This window comes from Equus caballus, chromosome 18 (assembly GCF_041296265.1).
Source record: "Equus caballus isolate H_3958 breed thoroughbred chromosome 18, TB-T2T, whole genome shotgun sequence".
Taxonomy (NCBI): Eukaryota; Metazoa; Chordata; class Mammalia; order Perissodactyla; family Equidae; genus Equus; species Equus caballus.
This window is the reverse complement of record NC_091701.1, coordinates 63,760,152-63,786,404: the sequence shown is the minus strand read 5'-3', so window position 1 is coordinate 63,786,404 and position 26,253 is coordinate 63,760,152.

Genomic DNA, 26,253 nt, shown 5'->3' with positions numbered 1-26,253 from the left:
ACTAGGCATAGTAGCTTTCAAACAATAAATGACGTTTGGCTAAGTTTAAAAGTTAATTTAGGGGCTGGCACCATGGCCTAGTCATTAAGTTTGGCATGCTCTGCTTTGGTGGCCCAGGTTCACAGGTTTGGATCCTGGTCGTGGACCTGTACCACTTGTCACCCATACTGTGGTGGTGACCCACATATGAAATAGAGGAGGATTGGCCCAAATGTTAGCTCAGATTTAATCTTCCTGAAGCAAAAAAAGAGGAATATTGGCAACAGATGTCAACTCAAGGCTAGTTTTCCTCAGCGAAAAAAAAAAAAAAAGTCTGCATCCGTACCACCGTAAATGCATCTGATCTTGGAAACTAAGCAGGGTTGGGCCTGGTTAGTACTTGGATAGGAGACTTCCTGTGAATACAGGATGCTGTAGGCTTAAAAAAATCTGATGAACATAGATGCAAAAATCCTCAACAAAATATTGGCAAACTGAATTCAGCAATGCGTTAAAAGGATCAGGCATCGTGACATGCACCATGATCAAGTGGGATTTATTCCAGGAATTCAAGGATAACTCAACATCCACAAATCAATCAACGTGATACACCACATTAACAAAATGAAGGATAAAAATCGTATGATCATCTCAATAGATGCAGACAAAGCACTTGACAAAATTCAACACCTTTTCAAGATAAAAGCTCCCAACAAACTGGGTATAGAGTGAACATACCTCAACATATAAAAGCCATATATGAAAAGCTGACAGCTCACATCAGCTTGTTTTAATGCTCTGCTGTCACCTTTGAAATTCTTAATAATATTTGAATAGGGAGCCCCACATTTCCATTTTGCACTAGGCCCCACAAGTTATATAACCCGTCCTGGCTGTTGTGAACAAGCCAAACCACAGCAGTTGCACAGTGGTGCTGGGATCTTGGTCCCTATCTTTATTCTTTCTCCTTACTGCTGGCCAGGTGGTACGCCCGGCAGAGTGGTTGCTATGTTCCATTTGAACTGTGTGCACTTTAGTCATTTCCTTTCCCTTTTCTGAGAACTTTAAAAGTGCCGAGAGGAGAGGGAAGCTGTATTTAACCAAAGGACTCAAAAAAATTAATTTAACTTAAAAATCTCAATATTCTTATATGTGTTTTTCTTTACCTAATATCATATCTTTGAACACATTTGAATGTTATCTTTTGAAGTCACTACAAAAATGCTTTCTTTATTTAAAGAAGTCTTGAGGTCATGTTAGCTAAATATAGACCTCAGGTTTAAAACTAAATATATTTCAATTCAATATAGAGTAAATTAAATAAAAAAATTTTAGTGTGCTGTTTACATATGAAATTCAGTACTTACTCTGACATTAGGTATTTCAATTTAATTTTCATATTGCAGTTACTTTTCTTGTGTTTTTGCTTGTTTTAGAATAGTTCATTTACCTGGCAACATTTTTACACAAATAGTGCATTTTTAAAACTATTCAATATTTACCATTTTCCCAGCTGATTGAGATATGTTTCACATATAACATTGTATAACTTTAAGGTATACAGTGTGATGATTTGATATACATATATATTGTGAAATGATTACCACAATCAGGTTAGTTAACACATCCATCACCTCACATGATTTTCTGTTTTGTTTTGTCTTGTTTTGTTTTCTGGTGTGTTGAAAACATTTAAGATCTACTCTGTTAGCAATTTTCAAGTATACAATACAGTGTTAACTACGGTCACCATGCTGTACATGAGGTCCCCAGAACTTATTTGTCTTATACCTGGAAGTTTGTACTTTTTGACCGCCTTTCCCATTTCCCCCATCTTCCAGCCCCTGGAAACGATTTTACTCTGCTTCTGAGTTAGACTTTTTTAGATTCTACATGTAAGTGAGATTATGCAGTATTTGTCTTTCTCTGTCTGACTTATTTCACTTAGTATAGTGTACTCAAGGGTCATCCATGTTGTACCATATGATAAGATTTCCTTCTTTTTATGGCTGAATAATATTCCATTCTGTGTGTATATATATGTATGTTACATATATATCACACACATATATATGTGAGATATATATACATACACACACACACATATATATATATACATTTCTTTAACCATTCATCCATCCATAGACAAACACTTAGGTTGTTTCCTTCTTGGCTATTGTAAATAACACTGCAATGAACATGGGGGTGCAGATATCTCTTCAAGGTACTGATTTTGTTTCCTTTGGATATATGTCCAGAAGCGGGATTGCTAGATCATATGGTAGTTTTATTTTTAAATTTTGGAGGAACTTCTATATTGTTTTCCATGGTAGCTGTACCAATTTACATTTCCACCAACAGTGAACAAGGGTTCCCTTTTCTCCACATTCTTGCCATCACTTGTTGTCTCTTGCCTTTTTTTGTGTGTGTGAGGCAGATTGGCCCTGAACTAACATCTGTTGCCAGTCTTCCTCTTTCTGCTTGAGGAAGATTGTCACTGAGCTAACATCTGTGCCAATCTCCCTCTCTTTTATGTGGGATGCTGTCACGACATGACTAATCTCCCTCTCTTTTATGTGGGATGTTGTCACAGCGTGACTTGACAAGTGGTGCTTGGTCTGCGCCCAGGATCCTAAACTGTGAACCCTGGGTTACCTAAGCAGAGCACACAAACTTAACCACTGCGCCACTGGGCCAGCCCTGTCTCTTGTCTTTTTGATGATAGCCACTCTAACAGGTGTAAGGTGATATCTCATTGTGGTTTTGATTTGCATTTCTCTGTTGATTAGTGATGTTAAGCTTCTTTTCATGTATCTGTTGGCCATCTGTATTTCCTCTTTGGAAAAGTGTCTACTCACTTCCTATGCCCATTTTTTAATTGAATTGCTTGGTTTTTTTGGTTATTGAATTTATCAGTTCTTTGTATATTTTGGATATTAACACTTTGCCAGATATATGGTTTGGGAATATTTTATCTCATTCTGTAAGTTGCCTTTTCATTTTGTTGATTGTTTCTTTTGCTGTGCAGAAGTTTTTTAGTTTCATGTAGGCCCACTCATTTAGTTTTGCTTTTGTTTCTTGTGCTGTTGGTGTCATATCAAAAAAATCATTGTTAAGACCAATGTCTAGGAATCTTTTTTCTATGTTTTCTTCTAGGAGTCTTGCTGTTAAGGTCTTACATTTAAGTCTTAGTCCACTTTGGGTTAATTTTTTGAGAGGTGTAGCATAGGGTTCCAGTTTCATTCTTTGGCATGTAAGTATCCAGTTTTCCCAACATGATTTTTTGAAAAGACTATCTTTCCCATTGGGTGTTCTTGGTTCCCTTGTCAAATATTAGTTGACCATGTACACATGGGTTTGTTTCTTGGTTCTTGATTTTGTTCTGTTGACCTATGTGTCTGTTTTTATGCCAATACCATATTGTTTTGATTACTGTAGCTTTGTCACATAGTTTGAAATCAGGAAGTGTGATGCCTCTAGCTTTGTTCTTCTTTCTCAAGAGCGCTTTGCTTATTCAGTTTCTTTTGTGGTTCCATACACATGTTATGATTGTTTCTTCTATCTGTGAAAAATAGCATTGGAATTTTGATAGGGATTGTATTAACTCTGTAGATCATTTTGGGTAGTATGGACACTTAAAAATACTAATTCTTTCAATCAGTGAGCATTGACTATCTTTCCATTTATTTGTGTCTTCTTTAGTTTCTTTCATCCATGTCTTATAGCTTTCAGTGTGCAGAGATTTCACGTCCTTGGTTAAACTTAGTCCTAGGTATTTTTTATGTTTGATGATATTGTAAGTGGGAGTGATTGTTTTCGTAATCTTTCTTCCTAGTAGTTCCTGGTTCTGTATAGAAATGTACTGATTTTTGTATGTCGATATTGTGTCCTACAAGTTACTGAATTCATTTATCAGTTCTAGCAGGTCTTTTTGGAGTTCTTAGTATTTTTGGTATACCATCAGGAAACCTGCAAATAGAGACAGTTTTCCTTCTTCCTCTCTGATTCGGATCCCTTTTATTTCTTTTTCTTGCCTAACTGCTCTGATTAGGGCTTCCAGTACTATGTTGAAAGGAGTGGTGAGAATGTGCACCCTTGTCTGTTCCTGATCACAGAGGAAAAACTTAACTTTTCACTGTTTGGTATAATATTAGCTATGCACTTATCATGTATGGCCCTATTATGTGGAGGTGTGTTCCTTCTATACCCAATTTATTTAGAACTTTTATCATGAAAGGATGTTGAATTTTGTCAAATATATTTTCTGCATCTATTGAGAGGATCACACGATTTTTATGCTTCTTTTTGTTAATGTGGTGTATCATCTGTGTACGTTGAACCATCCTTGCATCCTGGAGATAAATCCCTCTTGATCATGGTGTATGCTCTTTTTAATGTGCTGTTGAATTTGGCTTGCTAATATTTTGTTGAAAATTTTTGCGTCTATGTTCATCAGGGAATTTGGCCTGTAGTTTTCTTTTCTTGTAGTATCCTTGTCTATCTTAGGTGTCACAGTAATACTGGCCTTGTAAAATGAGTTTGGGAGTATACCCTCCTCTTTAATTGTTTGGAACAGTTTGAGAAGGATTTGCATTAATTCTTCTGTAAATGCTTGGTAGAATTCACCTGTAAAGCCATCTGGTCCTGGGCTTTTCTTTCTTGTGAGGTTTTTGATTACTGCTTTGATCTCGTCAGTCATTATTGATTTGTTCAAATTTTCTATTTCTTCATGTTTCAGTCTTGGTAGGTTGTATGTTTTTGCCAATGTATCCATTTTCTCTAGGTTATCCAATTTATTGGCATGTAATTGTTCATAGTAGCCTCTTATGATCCTTTGTATTTATATGATATCAGTTGTATTGCCTCTTCTGTCATTTTTAATTTTATTTGAGTCCCCTCCTTTTGTTTCTTGGTTAGTCTACCAAAAGTTTGACAGTTTTGTTTATCTTTTCAAGAAACTGGCTCTTAGTCCCGCTGATTTTTTCCTAATGTATTTCTAGTCTCTATTTTGTATATATATATTTTTTTGAGGAATATGAGCCCTGAGCTAACATCCACCACCAATCCTCCTCTTTTTGCTGAGGAAGTGTGGTCCTGAGCTAACATCTATGCCTATCTTCCTCTATTTTGTATGTGGGACTCCTACCATAGCATGGCTTGCCAAGCAGTGCCATGTCGACACCCAGGATCTGAACCGGCAAACCCTGGGCTGCCAAAGCAGAGCATGCGAATTTAACTGCTACGCCACCCGGCTGGCCCTCTATTTCATGTATTTTTGCTCTAATCTTTATTATTTTTTTCTTTCTGCTAACATTGGGTATAGTTTGATTTTCTTTTTCTAATTTCTGAAGGTGTAAAGTTAACTTTAGATCTTTCCTTTTTTCTTAATGCAGGTTTATCACTATAAATTTCCCTATTTGAACTGCTTTTGCTGCATACTATATGTTTTGGTATATTTTATTTTCATTTATGCTTGTCTCAAGGTCATCTCTGATTTCCTCTTTGACCCGTTAGTTGTTTAGGATTGCATTGTTTAATTTCCACACATTTGTGAATTTTCCAGCTTTCCTCCCGTTAATGATTTCTAGTTTCATGTCATTGTGGTTGGAAAAGATACTTGGTATGATTTCAATGATTATTTTTAAAACATTCTCAGCATTATTCTAAGTACTGGGGTTACAATGACAAACAAGAGAGACAAAGTTCCTGACCTAACCAGGAAACCAGACGAAAAGTAAAATAATTTTAATTGGTGATAGTTGCCAGAAAGTCATGAGGTAGGAGACAATAGAGGATGGGACATGGGGTAGTCAGGAAAATTCCTGAGAATTTAGCATAAAGATGAAGAAGAAGAAGAAGCTTGCCCTGCAGAGGTCAGAAGGAGGAAGAGGGAAAAAGAAAAACCATTCCAGAGACAGAAAACTCCAGGTGCCAAGGCCCAGGATGAATAAAGGGACATTTCCTTCTGTTTTTGTTATTACCATGTTCTTTATAATTTGTTCATATTGCCATAGTGCTCTTTGTGATTATACTATAATAAAATTAAGTAAATGGCTACATGGTCTCATTAATATGTTCTAAGTAGTATATGTTTATAATAATTTTTCAACCATTTAAAAATACTTTTTGTATTATTTCTTAGTATCAATTGTACCTGACACTTGAAATCTTCAGTTCCATTTCTCTGTTTTTAACTTACAGATTTTGCAAAAAGCTTAAAAAAACTCATTTAATTGGCATATTTTTTGGCTTATGCAAGAAATTTTATTTTAGCTAAAGAATGTGCATTTATAAAATTTCATCATTATTTTTGACATGAAAATATTTAAAAATGCAGGAGCTGCACAGTTATTTAGCTTTTTTCTCCTTTTGGGATTGTATATAGATATCATCATGTACCCTAAAAAAGATGAATATTATTTTTAAAATATTTTATACTTTCCATTCAAAGCAAGGTGAAATTATATTAAACCATTGACTTCTTACATCTTGACCTTGCGTTGGCTCTTGAAAAGAAATAAAAATAGAGGTATTCATTGCTATGAATAAACTTCTTACCTGAAGTTGAGGGAAAATAAAAGCCCTGACAAACCTGACAGAGAGTCAAAGGTCCTCATCTTTGGAGCAAAAATGAGTTCACACATCCAAGGGCAAAATGCTACAAATCTCAGAGGCAGAGAGTGCTACCGAGAGCCTTGCTGGCCCTACTGGGGTTAACCCATTCACTTCATCAGGGATTCTCCGTCTATCTCCTTCATCTAGTATTTTAGGGCTGTGGATGCTTTTATTAATCTTAAGCTGTTAAATTTGGCACCTTCAAATGGGATCTATGTGAAAGTATTCCCTGTGGGGAAGCATTTTATTGAGCAGTGTTTGAACATTAAAGCTTGAAAGAGAAAAATAGTTGTATCCTTAGTTCATTTGTATTCAATCTCCTCTTTGTTTTTCTTTCTTGCCCAAATTAAGAAAAACACATATGCGTGAGAAAAATACATTGAAATGTGTTTTCCTTCTTTTTCAATGATTTGATGGCAGGCAGAATTGTCTCCTTTAGTTTTAAAAAAATATTTGTTAAATCACTCATTCTTCCGTCATTTAGTTCCTCCCGGAAGTCTTCTCAGCTCTTCCAGCTGGAAGTAATATTTCTCTTTTTCATATTTCTATGATATATATTGCCTATAGAATGATTCCATAAATATAATTTTTTATATTATATCTTCCTCCCCTGAAAGGAAGACTCTTCTGTTTTATTATAATCTGGAGATTAGAGTGCACTGTGCTTATATTGACGTCTCTACAGAACCTACCAGAGCACCTTGCATCATGTACTGGACACTCCATGACTATTGAACAGTTTTTTTCTCCTTCTGCAACTAACAACATAGTTTTTTTTGTTGTTTTTAAAAATATTAGTGAATTAAATTCATTACGAATTTTAGATTTTCTTAAACCATTCTTAGGAGTTCCTTGGCAATTTCCTGTAATAATTCTTCATTGTGTACATTTTCTCCTTTTAAAAATTAATCCTTATTTCTTAGTAGTTCTTTATCAATCTGCTAATCAGATAACTACCTTATCAGAATCACTTAATATTTTAGTGGCAGAATTTTATTTTTTTAAAAACGTCCAATCTATTATTACTTATCTTCCTTTTCAGAGACATAGACCATGGAATCATTTCTATCTCTATTGATTAAATCAACAAAGGTTTATAGAATACCTACAGGGGCCTGCCATATATGCTGATTGCATAATTGTGAATGAGATGCTCACAGTATCTGTGGAGGAGGTGCAGCAGATGCGTTGAGCTGATATGTACCACAATGATGGTAGGTGCAAGGTATTGTGGACACACTTGGAGGGGGCACAAAACAGTTTTAGGGGTTTAAATCATGAGTAGGAATTAGCTCGGGGAAGATAGGGAAAGAAGGAGCTCTGCATTTAGAAAGAATGTGCTCTGTTTTTGTTTGTTTATTTTGATGTCTTGCTCTGATCTGGTTGTTGGTTTTGACCTTGGTTATTAGGAGTGTTTTCAGATCACTTGATCACATTTTCTGAATGCAGCTTCCCATCCTTTCTTCTTCATTAACCATTTCTTCCTCTGGGTCAAAATTAAACAGAGAAAATCACTTCCCTTTGTGGTTTTCTCAGTCTCTCAGGAATGATTTTTTTTCTCAAAAGCATGTTAGAAATATAATGCCAAATTTCTCAGTTTCTACATCAGCCAATGGATCAGCTTAAAAGCAATGGAGCAAGAGACAAAGGTTTAAATAGATTATTTAACGTTATAAATGTAATCCTGATGGGAACTACAAATTATAACTAACACATATTTTGAGCTAGGTGGGAAAAAGACAAGGTTTAGGAGGAAACTTGTAAATTATTCTTTTTTTAAGAAGAAGTTTAGTAGAGGAAATGGAAAAGAGAAACTGAAAAGTGGTTATATTTATTTACTTTAGACTTTTCTGTATGGTTTGACTTTTTCTCCTACGTGAAGATATTGCTTTAGAAAATACATGCTAAATGCATAGAACAAAAGGGAAAATATCAAAATACTACTGGGTGAGCATTCAGGAATGACTCCCTTTCCCCCTTCGGTATTATTTTTTTCCCCAAATTTTCTATATACATTGCTTTTATAATCTAAAAATCTGTAAAATAAATTTCATCTTTAAAAAAAGGGTAACACCTGGTATAACACAATGTGTTTCAAATAGACATGGAAGTTACCGCAAAAAACCTAGATATACTCTTTACAAAGCCAAATTGCTCTTTATGTTAAGAGCAACTGTTGATAATGGTTTTTAATCTTTTAAGTTCTGACCCAAGTTCTGTGCACCACAGATAATATGACAATTTCAAAAAAATTAAGCTGCAGAGACAAATGCCCTGTTACTACATAGAAAATCACTTGATAGAAGTAAATGAGTCACCCAACCGTGCTGCACAAATTTATAGCGATTATCTGCAGAGAAATAGAGTTAGCGCTGACATTAAATGTACCATTCGATTCCTTTATTATAAATTCTGTGTTCTGCTCAAATTCTTTAACCACTGCCATATGGTTTTCATTATGTTTATTGTCATTTGTTATGCCCAATAAGTTAAAAACTTTATTGTATATCAATTTGCTGATGTGAGTGCCTGAAAACCTTTGTGCTCTCAACACCATCATTGATCAGATATCACTTGTTTTTTACTCTCAGATCTCGGAACATATTAAACTGATTCTGGATGTATCTGGTACATGCGAAAGGGCCTGACCCCAATTTTTTTCTTAAAGGCCTTTTATCCTCAGTTTTAAGAGCAGTTTTGCTTCTTACGATATTGTGGTGCTCTTGACTAGGAATCCTCCTTTGTCATTTATTTGGCTGGAAAGCAGGACTAAAACAGCATTTCAGATAATTTGTAGAGATTTTGTGGCTGCTGTTCTTGATTTAATCAATGTCAATAAAAGTGATTTAGAAACATCTTTTTGGAAAATGAGTTGTTATACAGATGGTCATAAATTAAAGTGAGTTTTAAAAATATGCCAGTAAAAAAGAACGAATGCTTGCATCCCATCCTAGAGTCTGTGACATGTGGTTTTAAGATGCCTTTATATTGTGGGATAAGTATTGTCTAAAGAGTGACAAAATGCAGCTAAATTTGCAAGATAATTTTATGATTTTTTCCTATTTTTAATTTGTTTTGCGATATCAATTCAATTATCTAATACATAATTGAAAATAAAATGTGCTATTCTAAGCTCCAAAAATCTAAAATAATATATAAATATTTTAAAATTTAACCATCATGAGGTGTGAAACATAAAGAAAGTTAACAATATAACTAAATTACTATTAAATGCTTTCTAAACATGAATTTGGTGAATTTGAGTGTTAGTAGTTTTCTAAGCATTATTTCTTATGAGGAAGTGATATTTTATCATACATATCCATGAAACAGACAGAAATAATAAACTTTTATACAAACAAATATTTATTTTTCATGCTATATGAAAATTAGGACTATTGAAAAGCATTCTGTCAATCTAAACTCTGAAGTCAGGCAAACTTGATTTTGAAACCAAGTTTTACATAAATTTACTACCTATTGAGGGACGTTACTTCCCTCATCTGAAGTGAGGGTTAAATGAGATTATGGATGTATTCGAAAAGATCCTGGCACATAGTAATAACAGAAAAAGGCTGTCAATTATCTCATAAATTGATTTACACTAATGAGTATCTAAGTATCTTAACTCATCTACTTTCCTGAATTAGCTGATTGACAGATAAAAATAATATGATATACCAAGAAAATAGTTAAAGTTTCCTTATTTGTAAATGATAAACCAGGAATTGCCACCTGCTGTTTTGAAGTTACTGAATTTGATTCCTTTTAGCTATTTTTTCCTGTGGATTTCAGTTGCCTTTAGGGCAGTGCTTCTAAAACTTTAATGTGCATGTGAATCCTGAGGAGATATTGTGAAAATCCAGATTCTAGGTGAGTAGGTCTGGGGTAGGGACTGAGATTCTGAATTTCTAAAAGCTTACTGTTGATGCCCAAACTGTTGGACCATGGTGTGCATGTGTGTGTGCGCACACGTGTGTGTGTGTTGAGGGGCAGTTGGAGTAGCAAAGTGACAGGTCATAGATGCTACATAATACATCCTCCTGCTTTTTCCTATCATATGCTGCCATAGCATCCTGAATGTACATTCTCAAAATTATTTGTTTGTTGGTGTTACAATCTTTTTAATCTTGTACTTCCTTTAATATGTCGTAAGCTCCATGAAAGTATGTCTTTATTCACCACTCTGTCCCCAGCACAGCACAGTGCCTGGAACTTGGCAACAAATGCTTGTTTGCTTAACGTTGGTGAACTACATACTAAAGGTGAAGTCCATGGCTTAAAAAATAATGGGAGGCCACAGACTAAAAGCTTCTGCATAGCAGCTAGGTTACAAATAGTTTTGCAAAATGGACTACTTCTCTACACTCATGGGCTTGATTTAATCTCCTGCCCCAGAAATGTTTGTATCTGTGTGTACGTCTAGTGGCCATGGTCAGAGCTGCTATTTGACAAATACGTTTTATCATTCTGGTAATTATATACAATATAACTAAATTTAATACCTTGTAAATTTACTTTGATCTTGTTTCAAGAAGCAGCATTCGAAAGGAGTAACTGAAAACAGTGTCAAATGAGGGCTAGGTCACTAAGTTTCTCTAGCACCAAGATGCTGCCACCTAGTAGAGTTTTGAGAAGGTATAATACTGTATTGTGTACTGGAAATTTGCTAAGACAGTATATCCTAAGCATTCTCACCACACCAAAAAAAAAAAAAAAAAGATAACTATGTAAAGTGATGGATATGTGAATTAACTTGGTTGTGGTAATCATTTAACAATGCATACACATATCAAACCATCCCATTATACACTTTAAATATATACAATTTTTACTTGTCAATTATACCTCAATAAAGATAAAAAAAAGAAGTAGGAATGGCTGCAGGAGAAGATGGCGGGATGCCGTTGATTCAGACATCGTTAGGCACTATGTGACTATGTGATGTTAAAGAATACAGGTGAACACTTTTCGCTCTCCTGGCTCTGTTGTTCAACCTGTAAATTTTTCATAGGACTAAGTTCAGTACACTTACAGTGACATTAAATTTTAAGTCACCACTGTGGTCATTTATCATCCTTGTGGGGTCAAGTGAAGGCAGCGTTTCGTTACATGGACCATTTTACTTCAACATCATCATCTTTTTACAGGAACTCAGTAATGCATTCATCTTTGTTTCTTTGTGGTCCTCACCATGGTATCCCATCAGAATGAGGCTTCTCCTCCTTTAACTACATCTTCAGTTTTTAATAAAAATATTGTAATGAAGAGTCAGAAATATAAATGCATGTTCATGCATTAATTAACAATCATAGAGAAGGAGAATCACAATGTCTTAACTTCAGAGAGTGAATGGAATCATAAGAATCAGAGGCCAGGATCAATTTGACGTTTTTCACCTCATACCCATACAGTCTTCTGCATGTACACGAACCTGATTCAGAACATAAAATAGTGCCTTTGTTAAAAATTCATCATTCTTTCATGTCTGAAGAATAATGTGGGGCAAAAAAGATAAATATATTGAAATAACACTTATCAAGAAGTATAATTTCACAAGGGTTCCAGTACAAAATTTTCATGTTTGTTTTCACCGAACCTGGGAAAAGTGATATATGATTATTGCAGTCTATTGTGCTCTCTGCCCTTGTTATATGAAACCCCTCAGTCACAACTCTAAAATCCTATATGCTTATCATAAATCTCTCTCAAGCTTTGGCTATGCATTTAAAGACATTAATAGACTTTATTTTTTAGAGCAGTTTTAGATTTACAGAAGAATTGGCCTGGAAGTGCAGAGAGTTCCCAGGCGTTTTTTCTTCTCTCCCCCAGCCTCCAATTTCTCTTATTATTAATATCTTGCATTAGTTACAATTTTTGTACAACAATTGGTAAGTCAATTCGTTACAACTGTTGAACCAATATTGACACATTATTGGTAATGTAAAGGACTAAAATTTTTTTCAAGAAGGTTATTCTTGTTTTTAATTTAACAGCTTTATTGATGGATAACTGATACACAAAGCACTGCCTATATTTCAAGTGTACAAGTTAACAGTCTTGACATGTGTACACACCAGTGAAACCTTAATCACAATCAAGATAATGATCACCCCAAAAGTCCCCAGTGCTCTCTCTAATCCCTCCTACCTACCCGTCCTACCTCCATCCCCATGCACCCACTGATCTGATTTGTCATAATAGATTAGTTTGCATTTTCTGGAATTTTATATAAATGGAATCATAGAGTAAGTATTCTTTTTGTCTGGCTTCTTTCACTCAGCAAAATTATTTTGAGATTCATCCATGTTGTTGTGTGCATCAGTAGTTCATTCCTTCCTAAATGGAGTAGAAGTCCATTTAATGAAGAGAAAGCTTACATTTTGAAGTGGATACTATCCAGGCATTCATTTCTCGGCAGGATGTATGGAAAAATAAAATTATGAACTATTTCTATGAAATTTATGAAAATTATGAGCTATGAAATTATGTGTTGTTATGGAGGGTATAGAAGTTGGTGGTGAATATAAAATTTTGCCCTTCAGGTACTTCACAAGCTAACTTTTAATTGTCATTTTATATATAGATATTCAAGTGTGCATTCATTTTAGTTGAAAATAGCGTATGCAATATTCATATGAGCTAACATTAGCCTATCAGGTCTAGTTAACTCTCATGTCCTTAGCAGGTCCTACAGGAAACAGTGAATTAGTGGGGCCTGAGATTGGAAACAGAAACGCTGATTTATGTCTCCTGGAGTCTTCTTCTTGTGCAATCCTTCATAAAAGCTTAATTTGTTTATTATGCCTGGAGAGATGTGCATAGAAAGACAGAAATTTCAAATTGTTTTAATCTATTATATCAGAATGTTGTTTTGAAACACTTCTGTTTTTGCTGTTTTCCCTGTCCCTGGCCACTTTTGCAGCATCAGTTCACACTCCAGAAACTGAATATGTGTGACTCTGGTGAGCTCCAGGCAAACACACATGTCCACAGTCAACACTTCTTGCCTTCTGCCACTTTGGATTAATCTTCGAGCTAAGGAGTCTGGAACAGGGAGGAAAACGTATACAGAATCATAGTGGTATTGTTTTCAGTAAAATCTCGAATATTACAAATATTAACATGGAATTAATAGTTACAGGAAAGTATAAAGGAACAAAATATGAAATTTAAGTATATATTTCTTAAAATCCACATCATGACCGTTATGAAATATAATAGAGTGGTTTATAAATTTGCATATAAATAGAAATATCCTTTAATTTTTATGTCAAAATTTTCAATTTATCTTTTGTTTATTTGACAATTACATTAGGAAGCAAATATATGTAGATAGATACACACAAGTATGTACAAATATGTATACTGTTACATATTAATATATTAATACAATTTTTAAGTTTATTTGAAATTTCTAGGCAGGAACTGAAAAACTCTTTTGACTTTGGGAAGTTTGCTTTATGTTGTTATTATTTTTGTTGATCTGCTTCTTATCTCAGGTGTCTGAACAGAATGCCAGATTTAGGAAATTGATTGCATTTCAAATATTAAAGATGAAGAAACCCAGAAACTCAGAGGTTTTTACTATTCCTTTTATTGCTTTTAGATAGACAGGGAGTATGGAAGGTTAGATATCCTTAGTTAATCTTAGGGAATTAAATCTATCTGAGTAAAACCAATTGGAAAGGATTTTTTATCTCAGGCTATGGGCCTTTGTTCTGCAATAACTGCAGCCATTTAAAGTAAATTGTCCATTAAAGTACCACTCTGGCTTTTGACAAATTGCATCAAACTGTTTTCTTCCTCTGGGGAAACACAAACCTGAGAACGGTGGTTTTATTTTTTCTGCTTGACATATGGGTTGCCTGAACCAGCGGGCTCAAATGCTTTTAGGTGCTCTATAAGACAACCCAAAGAGGTTATATATGGTCCAGTAGAGCCCCAGTGAAGACATTGAGTACTAGGAGCTTATCTTGTGTGATGACAAATAATTGGTCATGCTCTTCTATCGTTTATCATTTGGAAGAAAGTTTTCACTTTTTAATCATGTAATATACGAACAATGTAACAGAACTGACAAAGGCTATAAGTCCTATTTTTGGCTAAAAAGCCATCAAACCATATGGAAATAATTCAGGGGACTGGCAAGGTGCAAATTCGAAGCACTCCTGTTGTTAGCAGCTAATACTTTTCAGTTGAAGAAAGTTCAAGTTGCTAATTATAACAGTAAAAAATCAATTTTGATGTCAATATTCTTTCAACAATTAAAACAGTAGTGGTCAAAGATTCAAAGATAACTATACAACTGTGGATTTGATGTTAACGGAATGAAATATTTTATTGTTTTTTAAACAGCTTATTTTAGCTATGTGAAAACAATATCTGAATTACTATTAGTAGTAGTAAAAAAAGTTGTAATATTCTACTTTCACAGTATATAATAAGAAAAGAAAAATAAGCACTGCCTGTGTTTCTAAAACAAAGCTATTCACTTTAGCTTTGATTATTGATATGTTGTGGTCATGTAATTTATTGGTAAAAAATACTTGATTGTGAACTAAAAATTCTAACTCACCAACATGAAAAGATGGGCTTTTTGTTAAAAAAACTGAAAGTTGCTTAAATGCTTTGATTTTAGGGACCATTTTCTGATCTATGACATTTTGCAGAGAGTATAAAATTCATTGTGTCTTACTGGATCAATAGTCTGGAAAGTTCTGAGTAGTGTGTCAATCTCCTTGACTCTCACAACTTTGACACTTTTGAAGATAATTGGTCTCTTAATTTGTAGATTATCCCTGACTTTGGGTTTGTCTGATGTTTCCTATTGATTAGATTCTAGTTGTGCACATTTAGAAGGAATATCACAGAAATGAGTTGATTCTTATCAGGAGGCACATGATTTTGATTTGTCTGATTATTCATAAAGTTAATTTTGATTATGTATTTAAAGTCATGTCTGCCAGACTTCTCCACTGTAAAATTACTCACTTTACTCTTGTCATGAGTAAGAAGTTTGTGGAGAGGTACTTTGAGACTGTGTAAACATTCCATTCTTTTTTTTTCTTTAAGATTGGCACCTCAGCTAACATCTGTTGCCAATCTTCTTTTTAATTTCTTTTTCCTTCTTCTTCTCCCCAAAGCCCCCCAGTACTTAGCTGTATATTCTAATTGTAGGTCCTTCTAGTTGTGGCATGAGGGACGCTGCCTCAGCATGTCTTGATGAGCGGTGCCATGTCCGTGCTCAAGATCTCAACCGGCCAAACCCTGGGCTGCCAAAGCAGAGCACGTGACCTTCACCACTCAGCCACAGGACTGACCCCCAAACATTCCATTCTTTGCAAAGCTTTAGAATTATTCATTTGTTTGTTTAGATTAGTAAATTTACTTATTTTGATGCCCAAATTATCCCTCATTTAGCCAAAGGGAAACTCTTCAGGCTGGCTTCTGTTTCCTTTTGACATGTCCGAATTTTATTTCCTTCTGGTACAATAAGATTTTCCAGGCCCATTTTCTGCTTTCCTTGAACCAGTCAGCTATTTCTCCAAAGATCAGTTTATTTTGGTGAAGAATGCTGTTTAGAAACCAAACTATGATAGCACTTATTAATAAGGTGCACTTATTTCTGTTGGGGTGCCACTGTTCCCAGACCTGCTAAGGAGACAGAGCTGAAGAATATTTGTATGTACATACATGCAAACCTGCATACATTTACATTTATATTAATTCTGTATTTATTTAACGCACACTGGTATCTATATTTCTTTCTCTGTCTCTTTGTCTGTCTTTGTCTCTCTTTCTCTGTATATATTAAAATACTTGAGTTAACATCAATATCTTCAATTCTGTTGCAACACTGAGGATTCGTCCTTGTTTTTTCCCTTTCCATATGCTCTTCTCTAAGTGTGAGAAACGTGACTCCCACTAGCTTTGATGTGTGTACTTATTTGGTCAATCGCTCTATATGTAACCAATCTCCTATTGCCACCACTGCTCCCACCTCTGCATAGATGCCTCCCTCATCCTGCTCAGGCTCAAATATGGGGTGCCACGTCTCTCCTCTGCAAGGATGCTCCATTAACTACTCATGCTCCAGCAGCTCAGGTGGGGCCACCTTCTCTCCTCCACAGGGACATTCTCTCACGCAAGGTGGTGTCTGGCATTCTGCGGTATGCCCTGGTGACTTCCCCTCACCCGCATGACAGTCTGTTTCCTCTTTTCCTCTGATATACCACACATAACTTCCTGGATTTCCTCTATCTTTGTTTCCTTTGCAATTTTCTCTTTTCTCACCTGTTCTCTAAATGTTCAAGTTCCCCAGAGCTTATTTCTTGCTGTCTCCATGATGTCAATCAGTCATTAGATTTCAAGTGTCTTCTCCATGTCAGTAACTCCCAAATCAGTAACTGCTGAGTTCAAAGCTGATACACATAACTACCTACTTGGATCTACTCTTGGATCTCATTCATTTAAACATAAGATGGGCAAATGAGAACTCTTGATTCTTCTTGTCCCACTCTTCTTCTCCCAATAAATGACACCACTATTATTGTGCAAGCCAGAATATAGGAATAGTCCTTGATTTATCTGTTTTCCTTACCCACAAACATGCAATATATTAGAAAATCGAGCTGGTATTTTCTTCAAAATGTTTCCCTTATCTGTTGATTTCTGTTAACCTCCATGGCTGCCACCTTAGTCCAAACCATACTCGTATCTCATGTATACTATTTTAATAGCCTCCTATTTTTTCCTACTTCTATTCTTCCTTTTATAGTCTATAACCTACTCTTCTGTAATCTATAATATATTCCTCTAAAGAAGGTAGAATCGTCTTTTAAAATTAAATCAGACCATGTCATCTCTCAACAGAAATCGTCTCTGTTTTCTACTGTACTTATGGTGAAATGCAGACATCTTGCCTGCTTTGTAATGCTCCCTCTGTGGTCTGGCTGCAGCTTAGCTCTGTCATACAATCTTTTACCACTTTTTCCCTCCAGTTTACTAAGATATATCTTGTCATTCTCATCCTATACCAGGCCACATTTTTCCCAACTCAGGCATTTGGATTTGCTGTCTAGAACACACTTTCTCCAAATCTTCATTTATCTGACTCCTTCTCATTTGGATCTAACTGAAATATCTCCATATCAGAGAGATGAAACTAATTGACCAATTTCTGTGAAAACTTCTCAGATTTCTTTGTGAAGTTCTAAGTTCAGCAAGGCACTCAGTGACCATTTCTAAGTGGCTAAGAGAGGTCTTAGAAGGTAGTTTGGAGTCTGTCTCACAGAGGTGGCTCATAGGATGCAGCTGAGAATCCATGAATCATGAGAGGGTTTAAGAGTGTTGAGAGGATCCGTGGAACAGAGGAAATCAGGAGCTTGAAGATAGAGAACTTCTGATGGATGTGTAGGGTCTGGACCTTATGGCCTAGACTGTAGACTTCAGCAATGGTCACAAGTCCTCAGTAGAATCAGGTAAAACCATCTACAGATTAAGAGGCATTAAGGTCAGACAGCCAGGAACCAAAGCCCACCCCCTTAGAGACTAATGAAACAACTGGAGGAGAGCCCCCAGATATGGAGTCCTTTCTCAATAGCCAGGAAAACCTACAAACATCTCCTTACATATGTCCCTAGGTATTATTTTGGGGGAAGGGGTTGGTGGTGAGGGAAGCACTGAGAGACTCATCCACTTGCTGAAAAAATATAACTGGAAGAGATTTAGTTTATGTCTATTTGGGAAGTTTAATAAATCTAAGCCCACCCAAGTTTCCCAGTGGACTGAGGGTAAATAGGCCATATGAGCATGTGCGTGTGTGTGTATATAGCACATCTAAGTGCTGTATGCAAATTATTTTGACTGCACAGTCATAAATAGTTGATAACACTAAGGAACTTATGTGTATTTGTATGCATGGATTTATAAACTTTCAAGGACTAAAAATAGATCAATACTGCCTGAAGGCAAGGATTTATCTGTTAGAGCAGTTGTTCTCATCTTTGGCTGCTCATTTTATTCACCTGGGGGATCTTTTAAAAAAGCTTCAAGTCTGTGTCTACCCCTCAGAGATTTGGGGCGCCATGATTTTTTGAAATCTTCCCAGGTGCTTCTAACGTGCAGCCAAGGTTGAGAGGTTGAGAAGCAGTGTTTTAGACTAAGATAATCTCTTTCTACATACATTTCCAGTCACATACCACCGTTTCCTATCTGTTCGTATCTCCTGATTTGAGTGAGATTTTGCAAGGACTCTTAATTCCTGGCTCAACCAGACAACTTCTGACACAAAAACTTTCCAAAGGGTATAGGTAGAAAACACATTTCTGGAAAATGAATTATTTTACACTAGTTAGCTGGATTAGAAAATTTATCAGTTTGAGGTCTCTTTAGGCTCCATTGTCTTCAGTGGAGTCTGGAAACAAGTGAAGTGGCCTCTTTGGACTCTTTTCCCCAAGGCTCATACCAGCACCTTGGCCTTTTAGATATGACTCCCGTCACCTTGAGAGATGTGGAAAAATCAACTTAGTAAGGCTTCTTCTCCCCAAAGGCTTAAAGAAGAGTTGACCTTTACTGTATTTTCTCTTATCATCCTTGTGGTCAGGATCAGTCCAAAGTTTCCCAATTTGATATACTTGGCAGAATTGTCTGCATATTCTTATTAAAGCAAGCAAATAATAATAACAACAACAAAAAGCAGATCCTTGGGCCCCATCCTACCTAGTTTAAGAAACACAACTGGTCAGCATAAGATTAACGGGGCTCTGGAGAGCATCGTGGTGAAGCCTACTAACCCGGCAGTCTTTTGAAATATGCCATGATTTCCTCCGCAAAGACATCTTTATAATAAGTTTCATGAGGGTATATGTTGAGTTTAATAAACTTTTGTTAGCTCTGCTAACCATTTCTCAGTTTGTTTCTTTTGCAGCTGCTAAAATGGGAGATTGAAATCAGCAAGTTTCTGACTGTGAGTAAGCTAAAAGAGGCTTTTGAATAATTTTTTTCCGCCTACTTAGCAAATTTCTCTTGTGACAATTGGATGTTATTTGGGGTTCCATCCCAGGAGGAAGAAGCACAAGCAAATTTCAGTCATTTTTGAGGATAGATATTCTCTGTGTATATATTTGTAGCTGTTATTTTTTTTCTTTTTTGAGGTTTATGATTGATCCTTGGCATGTGGCCCCTTGTGTATTGCTTTGCTGAAAACAACCTAAAAAGAAGTTTCCAAGAGTTATATGGAGCTTCTCTTTAGTTACAATTCTACTTTTTTCCTCACTTGAGTATCAGTCTTTAGAGAACTAGCATAACAAAGGAATTGATACAAATACATACAAAAATATCTATGAGAAGATCACTGAATTAGATTTGTGAAAGTGTGTTTAGAGTAATTTTCTACTGAAAAATTTAATCAAATTTATTAATCACATCTCTGCTTACCGGTGTTAAATAAAAATTTCAAAGGTAGCAATCAATAAACAGAGATAAAAGCTTCTCAAGAATAAATGAAAGGAAGTAATAAAAAGACTCACTAAGCTGAAGTGCCTCCTATCAACAGCAGCTGATAAAATATTAAAAGATTTGCCTTGTGTAATGTCTCTGGAGAGCCGTCTTGCTGATGTACTCGACCATGATTGACAACTTTGAGACCTTGCTGGAAGCCACAAAAGCATATCTATAATATTATGCTCAACTGCATAGGTCTTTCTTCCTAAATGGGGCTGGAAATAACATACCACCAAATGATTGGCTTTAAAGAAATGGAATATTCTCCTCAGTTCTAGCTGAAGTTTAATTTGCTTAGAATTAGATATTATGTGATATCTGGAATTCAAAAAACAGAGCATTGTACCTGAAGACATATGAAACTTGGAGGATTCAAGACATCACCAGAGGAAATTTTATGAGTGGGGGTGATTTCAATGTCAGAATAAATAATTAGTAATATTTACTGACACATTTCTTGTGCCTGGTACTAAGCTAAGTGATTTATGTGCATTATCCTTATTAAGCCTCACAAAAAAGTAGGACACATAACGATATTTCCATTTTTCTTGAGATAAGGGATTGAAACTCCAAAAAATTAAGGAACTTGCCCAAGATCATAGTAAATAAGTAGCTTAACTTGAGTTTGAACCCAGATCAACCTAACTCCACGTGGCATGATGAGCTGAAATTGACTGTGACGCTGGCGACACTCTCGGCATCTAATCACAAGAGTATTTGGATAACCTCAAGCTGAAAATATTGGATGGAGGGGGCACCTACTTAGAGGGTAGGAAGAGCAGAAAACACAGGACAGCGTTATTTATTTCCTTGTCTAGTTCCAGGAAGTTGGTCTAATAATGGGGAGGATGAAAGTAGACAGAACCTGAAGATTCTTTGAAATGTGTGTACAATTAGTGTGACTTCAGAGACCAGGCCACACAGAGTTTGGGAGGGGAGCGTTTCCCTTGTTTATTCGGGCATCGCAGCATGGTTTGTCAGTGCAGGGAGAACTGGAGTGCCCTGTGTGAACTGGGAGTGTCCGGGCGTTGAGTATACCTGGCGAAGTGTTGGTTATTCCCTTCACAGCGGGAAGGAGGAGACCTGACAGCACAGTACCTCCTTCCAGAGACTTCCAACAGTAGACATTATACGGGATCTGGAACACGAGAAACTGAAACGAAAGCAGAACGTTATCCCTAGGCACATGGGAGACAGTCCGGGGGAAGTCAGGAAAATCGGAGGAGATTTTTGGGTGTGGGGTGGCTGGTTTCTATTTCAGAAGGTAGTGATTAAAAAGCAAGCAGTCTCTGGGTATAGGCGTGAACATGATTTTGTGACCTTAATAAATGATACCTGGAGAATTTAGAGTTACTTATGAGTATGAATATTTATGCAACATAACAAAATGAAAATCCTTAAACAATCACAAATTGAGCATTTATTTATTTCTGCATAAGTGGCAACAATTAACAAAAGCAGTGTCAAGTTAATGTTTAATCGGAGAAAGCTATGGTTTATGTATTAGGGAACTTCTAAAATTGTCTTCTCAAGTCTCGCATTTGATAAGAGGCTGTGCTTTCCATTTTACTTTAAAAGTTGAGGACTAATTGAACAGATCTATCCTGAACATTTTATGAGTGATAAGAGAGCCCTGCCTAAGACTAAGATTACATGTAACAGAAAAGAGGAAAGAGAACGTGCAGGGTATTTAAGAAGGGCAATATAATTCACAGGGAAATCTCAGAAAATAGGGGACACTGAAAGGTAACTTTAAAATGTATCTTGATAGTGGAGAAATCTTATGGTCACCACCTTAAAACTAAGTAATCAAATCTAGCACCATTGATAGCATTATGTGCTTGATGCTGTGCCTCCTGATTTGATGCAATATAGGCTGTCATGTGTCACTGATGAAATATTCATACAAAAAATTGTATCCTGAGTCAAAGCAAGATTTTATAAAAAATTTCATTTCAAGAAAATAGAGATAGACTACAATAACCAACACTATAAGCAAACAATTGGAAAAATAATAGTTTGCACTTGATAAAAGTAATCCACATATTGGGACCCAGAAAATAGAGGCCGCCCAGTGGTCTGGCCCACATCACAAATGGAAACCTATGTCAGCCTGCTCTGAGGGGAAACACCTCACTGTCAAGGAAACCTAACATACACCAATCACAATCCTCCCACTTAGCTTTAGCTGGTTTATTTTATCTAGAAAATAAGGAAATCCCCTGCTTCTAGCCAATCATGCTGTTTCTGTGTTTCCGCTTCCAACACTCTATGAAACTCATCCCTGCCCAAAATCTCTTCATAAGAGTGGCCACTGTCTGTGAGGCACTGTACTCCCGTAATCCCTAGATTGTTTTCCTTTGAATGAAGGACATCAAACTTGTTAGTAAATTGTTTTATTTTTGTCACGTGACGCATTCTTCAAAAAGATAACGGCTTTAAAAAAATGATATGTGCATCTATGTCTGTGTTGTATGCAGGGGTTGTTCTCAAATTAGAAAAAAAAGACCCAGGATATAGTGGCAAATGCAATGCTTGAAAGTTGATTCAATCCTGGTTTGACAAAAACAGCTATGAAGAAATTTTTGGGACAATTAGAGAATTTTGAATATGGACTGAATTTAACAGATGTTGGGATTTAAGTTAGCATTTTCTGATGGAGTCTTTTAATATAATATCCTTATTTATAGGATATGCATGTTAAATTGTTTAGAGAGATTTTGGTATCTGAAATTTACTTTTAAATGCATAAAAAATAATAGCCAGAAAGATTAAGGAATATTGCAAAATGTCAACATTTTAAAATCTGGTTTTAGATATTTAGGCAATTATTATATATTCTTTAGCTTTTCTGTATTTGAAATTTTTTTATAATGAAACTTAGGAAAAATGGTAATTTAATTAAATTTACCACGTGGTTTTGTCCTGGACCTGATTAAGTATCTGCAAAATGGTAACTCCTACCATAGGACCGTAAGCTTCATTACACGGTAAATTCCCTGAGTATAAGGATTCTATTTCAGTTATTTTTATATCCATTATCTAGAAAATTTCCAGGCACCCAGTAATCTGACTAAATGAATGCTTGATAACATGCTTGTAGCACCTTAAAACATTAGATAAAACTAAGTTTTACTTTCTTCCCTTAAAACTGCAGCAATCATAGGGGCTGGCCCCGTGGCCGAGTGGTTGAGTTCGTGCGCTCCGCTGCAGGTGGCCCAGTGTTTCGTTGGTTCGAATCCTGGGCGCTGACATGGCACTGCTCATCAAACCATGCTGAAGCAGCGTCCCACATGCCACAACTAGAAGGACCCACAACGAAGAATAGACAGCTATGTACCTGGGGGCTTTAGGGAGAAAAAGGAAAATAATAAAATCTTTAAAAAAAATGTAAAAAAAAAAAAACTACAGCTATCGTAGATTTGGCTGTTTCTCATTTCAGTTCTGTTTGGTTTTTGCTTTATGTATTCTGAAGTTCTTTTATTGGGTTCATGCACATTTAGTGTTGTTATGTCTTCCCGTTGAATTGACCCCTTCATCATTACAAAATGTCCGTATTTATCTCTGGTAATATTCTTTGTTCTGAAATCTAATTTGTCTTGTATTACTATATCCATTCCGCTTTCTTTTGGTGAGTTTTGGCGTGATATATATTTTTCCATCCTGTTACTTTAAAATGTGTCTGTGACTTAATATTTAATATTAGACATAATGTAGTTGGCTCTTGCTTTTTTATCTACTCAATTTATGTCTTAATTGGAATAGTTAGACCATTTATATATTATGTATTATCAATATTTTGAGGTTTAAATTTACTGTCGTGTTACTTGTTTTCTATTTGTCCTATCTATTCTGTGTTTCTATCTGCTCTCTTTTGGGTTATTGGAGTAATTTTGTGCCTCATGTTATCTCTATTATTGGCTTAGTGTCTATATCTCCTTGTTTTATTTCCTTAGTGGTTGCTGTAGGGTTTACCATATACATCTTTAGCATATCTAAGTTTTCCTTCAAAAGACTTCGACCACTTCATGAATGTAAGATCCTTAAACCTTATGTTTCCATTTCTTTCCTCATTGTAATTGGTGCTGTTTTTGTTACACATTCTGCTTCTACATATATTATAAACCACACATAAATTTTAACATTTTTGATTTACATGCATTTTTCCTTTAAAGAAGTTAAAAACAAAAAGCGATCTTTTATAATTACCAACATGTTTACTGTGTCTTGTGCTTTTCACTTCTTTGTATAAATCTTAGTTTCCGTCTGTAATCATTTTTCTTCTTCCAAAGAATTTTCATTAGCATTTCTTGTGGTATTACTCTGCTGGCAAAGAATTCCCTCAGCTTTTGTTTTTCTGAAACAACTTTTATTTTGCATTTTTGGAGAAGGATTTTTTTTTTCTGGATATAGAATTCTATGTTGACAGTTCCTTTTTATTTCAGCATATAATGATGTAATTTCATGATCTTCTGACTTTCATAGTTTCTAATTAGAAGTCTGTATTAATTCTTACCTTTATTCTTCTGTGTATAATATTTCCTTTACACAAGAAATGCAGCAAGTGAAAAGAACTGGAATACAGGACACTGATTATTTTTTCTCTGCTTCACTGTTATGCCTTCAAGTTCAATGATCTTTTCTTTTTCAATGTTTAATCTTCTGTTAATCTCATCTAGGAACAATTTCATTTCAGACATTGTAGTTTTCATCTTTAGAATTTCCATGTGGTTATTTTTTCTAGTTTCTATTTCTTTCCTTACGATATTCATCTATTCGTTTACCTCCTTGCATGTATGGAATATATTTAAGATAGCTTTGTTGAATGCCTTTGCTAATGCAACCATCTCAGTCATTACTGCGTCTGTTTCTATTGGCTGATTTTTCTGTTTTTGGATATGCATAGTAATTTTTTATTGTATGTTGGACATTATAAATTGCCTTGTTGTCTTCTTTAAAGAGTGTTTTACTTTGTTTGGACAGACGTTTAAGTTATTGTAGATCATTTTAGTCCCTTCAAATCCAGTTCTTTAGATCTGCTAGAGCAGGTCCAGACTAGGCTCACTCTGGGGATAGTGGAAACTTACCAGTAAATCTTGACCGTGTTAGGTCATCATGAATGTGTCAAATTGAAGCCTATTTCTTCAACTCAACTAGGTTGCCAGGGTTTGTTTAGGTTTCTGCTCCATGTTTTCATGGTCTGGAAGTTGCCCCCAGGCAGAAAGTCATGCTAATTTTATGGTTCATCTGATTTATTTTCCTCGTCTCAGGGATCACAGTTCTAGCTGCCTCTTTCTTAGTCTCTGAAAACAGTTTTTAAATAATTTTTAAGTTTCCTAGTTTTTTACAGAGGAGGTTTTGCCTAAGTTGTTACTCCTCTCAAGGCTGAAGCAACAGTTAGTACATGTTTTTTGAGGAAATTTTGTTTACTGAGAAAAGGACATTGTATTTGCACATATGTGAAATATACCAATTTTAATCTCATGGCAATGAAAAAGATATATTGGTAAATCCAAATAATGTATTAAATAATAGGTTCATAGATATTGAAGAACTTTAAGGAGTCATTTGATCTTCGTTGCCTGGATAATTGACACTGGTGAATGTATCATTAAGGTTAAGTTGACTAGAACTAGAATTGGTCTGATATATCACAGTAATTCATATGAGCATATTATTATTGATATGGTCAAGATATTTTTACTCTATAGAAATAGCCCTGTTTTAATTTAATTTACCTCCACTTATTTGGACACTGTTAACCTCCTTTTCTCCATTAATGGGCAGAAGAGCTGAGTCAATCTCTCATGTATAAAATATTCAATGACAGAAAGAATTTGTGTATGACAATAGAAAAGGACAAGAGAAATATCACAGTATTGGTTGAAGATGTGGTTTTATACTTCCTAAGTAGCTATATAGGGACATATTTTAGTGTTATCAGGAAAGCCATACGAAAGTTAGAAAGACTTTAAACTTACTTTATAATGGTATACATTCTTCATTTTAGAGGCTTATAGGACATTTTTCCGTTCTTTCATATGTATGTATATTTAAAATAATGTAAATAAATTGATAATATCAAAGCTATCTTACTGCTCACTGTTGTGGTAAGCATAAATAATCCTGGTCATATCAATATAAAACTGTGAA